Raw genomic sequence first — 6,000 nt, forward strand, 5'->3', positions numbered from 1 at the left:
TTGTCACAAGTGATCGCAATTCCCCCGAGTTCCCCAAGGAGGCCCTCGCCAGGTTTCTTAACGTAACTGAGAGTGGCGTGCATCCATTCTTCGAGCAAGCGCACCTGCAGCAATCGTGCTTGTTCTCTGTGATTGCGTTTATCGGAAATGCTCGATTTTCCCGGTCTATGCATGCGAATTGGATATCCACATGCTGGGGTATCGTTGCTTTCCAAGGACCTTTTTAAAACCTACGGCCTGCTAGGTACGTCTATCAGGTTCAAGGTTAGTGTTTCCAATCAATCGGGGCCATATTGTAACTGATGTTGACTGGCTCGAAGATGAACTGTCCCGCCTGAAGTTCAAGCCACGGAGGTTGCATATTCGCTGCTCCTCTTGCAATGGCAAAGGGTGGACCATGGAGACATCTGAATGTGCCCGTTGTAATGGAAAGTATTATGATGCCTGTCACGACACTGGCTGCACCTGTGTGATTTGCAGTATCCATGACTAAGGCCCCCCCTCACTGCTCCGCATTAAGGGTGAGCCACAGTGAAACCACCAACCACACCAAATCCACCATTTTTCAATAGAAATCATGATTTTGAGGCTATACTAAGGGTTATATATATAAAAAAAATCACTATTATTACTAGCTACCTCTGCTAATGTATTTAATACCTTATTCTCTTATATAGATACTGGTAGTGGTAGGTATCCATGTACTTTCTCCTATTACTTTTATAAATATCTCTCTTGCGTAGTAGCATCTTTAGCCTTCCTAGAAGTAATTAACTAATTTACATCCTGTAATTTTAATATCCTAGACTGGCTAAGCAGCTTAACCTACTACTTAGTATATTAATACTATAAAGGGGCCTGCGCAGCCCTAATTTAATTATATTTAAATATCTATTTAAGATTCTACTGCAGCTTCAGTGTAAGAAGATCTATATATCTAGATATCTTTACTTAATTCTTCTCAAGGGCTTGAATTATTATTAGAGGTGAGATATTAATACTAGAAGAAGAAGCTAGATAGGAAGGAGTAGAAGGAGTAGAGAGATTAGATATATAGATATCTAGAACTTATTCCTATTATAAGATACTAAGGTTATTAGCTATCTTACTACTAACTAGCTAGATTCTATAATCTTTAAAGGCCTTACAGATAATCCTTTAGTTAAAAGCCTTCTCTTATACTAGTCTAATTATCTATAAGAATTCTGACTTCCCTACTAGCTCACCAGCCTAGTAAGATAGCTTATTATTTATATAGTAGAAGTGTTGCTTATAGCTTAAGAATGGCTTACTATCTAATAGCTAGCAAAGATGCATTATATAAGGAAGGAATCTAAAGGGAATAATACTATTATCTTTATAGATCTATAAGAATTTAATAATAAGTGTTAAGGGCTATAGCGAACCATAAAGCCGCCATACACCGCCAATACCAATAGTGCAGAGGGTTTAGACCTAGAAGATCACATAATCTACTATACATACTGTCACAGGCTAGAAGCCTTATAAATCTATGACCTAGATTTGGACAGTAAGAAATCGCTGAAGGGTTCTAACTAGGGCTGTGACGGCCGAATATAAAAAGGAGTGTGTGAATGGTGGATGAGATCATATAACTAGATTAATTACTATATTAATTACTATAAGGGTCATATGACTACTAGTGTCCTTACTAGATAAGAGTTTATTAGTACCTAAGGTAGATTATAAGTACCTAGTAGGCTTAAGTACTTAGTAGGCCTTGCCTACTACACTACCCCCCTCCCCTCCTAAAGGAGGTTAGCAGCTCTCCTATATATTAAGTACTACTATATTAGTAAGGTTAATAGCTAGTTCTTATATAGGCTGCTTATAGCCTACCTATTTAATAAGATACTCTTTATAATAGCCTTAGCTAACTTATTTCTTATATTCCTATAAGATCTCCTTAACTATATACTCTAATTCACTATCTACTAGGGTTACTAGTAGCTAATAATTACTATTTAACTAGCTTAGGAATAGATCACTGATAGCAGGGTATAGTAGACTAATATAGAATATATTATATATACCCAGTAGTATATCTAATTAGTAAGTATATAATCTAATAGCTTTAAGCACTATAAACTTTATATATTATATATTAAGCTTCTAGCTTAGGTAATCTATTTAAATATTCTATAGGTTTAACTATACTTTTAATTTTATAGTATATTATAGGGCTACTAAGTAGGAGTAGTTTAAATACTCTTCCTAATACTACTAGGCTATAGCTAGTTCTAACTATACTATATTAGTAGCTTCTCTTATCTTTATTATAATTACTTTAGCTTTTATCTTTAGTAAATAGGCTATATAGGCAGTAGCTACCTTATAGTCTAGCTCTTTAATCTCTAGTAGCTTAATATTATATTTATAGTCTAGGAAGAATAGGCTAACTTCTATACTTATAGTATCTTAGCTATTAATTACTAATTAGGCTATTAGTAGTAATAATTTCTAATTAGTCTAAGTATAGTTATAGAAGTTCCTAAGGTAGGCCTCTAATATTATATTTATTTACTTAATCTACCTATCTATCTATAGGTAGAAGGCTATTAAGAGGTGTTATTAGATACCTAGTTATTTATAGAAGTGCTCCCAGAACTAACTAATAAACTATAGACTATAGTCTGATATGATTACACTAGGAATACTATAATATCTAATAAACTAATTAATTAGTAGTTAGGTAACTATCTTAGAGTCTATTTACTTATAGGGTACTAAGATTATGCTCTTTCTAAGTCTATTACTAATTACTATAATATTCTTATAGCTATTGGAAGTGGGCAGCTTTATAATAAAGTTAATAATAATCTTATACTACTTATAATCTAGGATTAGTAATAGCTTAAGTAATCCTTAATATTATTTATACTATATATAGTTAGTACTACACTTATTATAGTTCTGCATAAATTATTAAATATCTATAGAGAGCTCTGGCTAGTAGAAGTTCTAAGTAATTATTAAGTATAGTATATTCTTCCTAGGGTGGCCTATTAATACTAAATTATATATTCCTTACAGGATCCTTATTTATAGAGGCTCTGAATTAGGGACCTATTTATAGTCCTAGTATAGTAGGTAACTATCTAGTAATATTAAATATTTAGTAATTAATACTTAAATATATAACTCTTTTAGAAATTATATAGCCCCTTCCTCTACTACCTAATACATCTCTTATAGATTTATATTATTTAGTATAGCCTCCTTCTAGTATTCCTCTAGGGGCAAGGGTGCTCTACCTATAGATATTATACTAGAGACTATATAATAGGACTACTTAGTATATTAATTATTATATTTACCTAGTAACCTTATGTCTAGGCTAGATATTGTGATATCAAACAGCATGTATATGACTTGTCTATTAGACATGCAATAATATCTAGTGATTATTATCACTATTTATATAGTTAGTTAGACCTTACATTCCTTCTTAGCTTAGATTAAAATATAAAAGAAGACTAGAATCCCTTAAAGTTAATAAGATATATATAGGGTGGCTACTAGCCTACCCCCTACCCTTATACTCTTTAAAGACTCTACATCCTTAATAATAATAAATATCCCATCTGGTAGTATATCTAGATTAAGTAAATATATAATACTTAATTTCTAGGAAGGTTTAAAACCCCTTATAAAGGATTAATCTAAACTATAGTAGCTTTAGTCTACTAACCCTTAGGAATACTATTAATAATTTAATTTTAATAAAATCCCTTATATTAATCATCTCTAACTTAATAGAAAATACCTTAGATTAGTATATTTTCAACCTCCTTAGACTAATTAAGATACCTAAGAGGGTAATAATTTACTATAGGGATATCCTTATTAACTCTTCCCTATAGTAATATTATAAGTCATAGATATTATAGGCTATTAGAGTCTTTTAAAATAGTAATAGATATAGGATTAATAATTTAACCTTAAAGAAAGATAAATTAGGAGTTATTAAAGTTATTTTAATAAGTTTAAACTAATATTACTAATTATTAAATCTAACTTCTACTCTTAATTAGATATCATTCTTTACTTAATAAAATAAATAATATTAAATCTATATCTTCTAGTATAGAGATCCCTTAAACCTAGGCTACTAATTATAATAATAGCTTTAAGATAGAATATCTTTAACTCTAATAGTAGTTTACTCTTACTACCTAGGGTATAAATAAAGATACCTAGGCTAAACTAATCTAGCTATATAAATAGTTAGTTAAACTTCTCTAAGATTAGTATAATTATCTAGATTATATCTATTTAAATAGGGTTATAGGAGCTATAGCTACTACTCTTAACCCTAACCCTCTCCCTATCATTACCCCTGAAATACTTAAGCTATATTAAAAGGTTTCTAATCTTAAACTAATCCTTATATATAATAGTAAGTATAGTAAGGATGCTATAGTAAAGTAGCTCTAGTAGATTAATAAATACTTTTATAATAAGTAAACTCTTACTTAGAAAGAAGCTACTAAACTTAAAAAAGTTATAGTAATTAAGTATTACCTTATAGGCTAGGCTAAAGAGTAGTAGAATACTTATAAGTAGAAGATTAAATATAATCTAATAACTACTATAACTACCTTAGATACTTTTAAATAGTAGATCTAAGACTATTTTAGAGAAATTAGAGAAGAAAATAAATATTAGGAAGAGTATAAGAGATATACTTAAGAAAATTAAACTATATAATCCTATACTACTTCCCTAATTAAGGCTACTAAATATATTAAATCTAGAATTCTAGATAATATATTAATCTAGAAGTTTATTACTAATTTAAAGCTAGTTCTGCATACTTATTAGGTAGAAGATTATAATAAACTAACTACTTTTAATAATATAGTTTATTATTTTACTAAGTATAAATAGGGAGTGGCCCTATATACTTAAATCTAGCTTTAATTCTTTAGAGAATTTAATAATTATTAAATAGATCTAATAGATATTAATTTAAATGCTATTACTGCGTCCCCTAACTAACTAAAGAAAGAAATATATAAATAAAAGGCATAGTATTAAACTAATTAAGCTTACTTTAATTATAGATAGAGAGGCTATAATATTTAAGCTTATACTATACTAAACTAGCTATAATTAAATTATAAAAAGTAGTTAGGAAAAGTGATAGACTACTAGATATAAAAGTACTAGTTAGTTAACTATTATAGGCTTTTAAAGTTAAGGAATATAAAGTATTTAATAATCTTAAATTACTAAAGGATTATAATAATTCTAATAAGGATAGTAATAAGGAAAATTAGCTACTATAAGAAGGACTGCTTAATATAATAGAAGTAAACTTAGAATAAGAAGATTATAATAATATTAAGGCTTATTTAAATACCCTTAGATCTAATATTCTCTATTTCCCTACTATACTTAAAGCTTCTTAGATAGTAGTCTATCTCTAAGTACTATTAGACTATAGCTCTAGTTATATATTTATTTTAAAATATCTAGCTAATTCATTACCTTCTTTATAGTTTTAATTTTAATAAATATCTAAATAACTATAGGTTTATCTACTAAATAGTAAATTTATATATATATCTAATTAAGTTTAGATTCTACTTAAGCTAGATAATTAGTACTATATTATCACTCCCTAGGTCCTTAAAATAACAGAGTATAATATTATCTTAGGTTAAGATTAGCTAAAATATTTCAACCCTAATATTAATTAGATTACTAGATAGATAGTTATTAAGGGATATAGAATAAAGCATATAACTATTTATCCTATTAATCTAAAAACCTAAATTAAGATTAATAAGGGAATCTCTCTTAATCTTATCTCTATAAAATAACTTTAATATACTCTCTAGAAGAGTTAATAGGAAGCTTAGTTATATATTATTTAAGAATAGAAAGAGAGTAAAGAAATATTAACTAATCTATAATAATTAAGTCCTCTTCTAGCCTAGTATAAAGATATATTTAGAGAAGAGTTAGTTATAG

The sequence above is a fragment of the Aspergillus viridinutans genome (genome assembly GCF_018404265.1).
Source record: "Aspergillus viridinutans IFM 47045 DNA, scaffold_6, whole genome shotgun sequence".
NCBI lineage: Eukaryota > Fungi > Ascomycota > Eurotiomycetes > Eurotiales > Aspergillaceae > Aspergillus > Aspergillus viridinutans.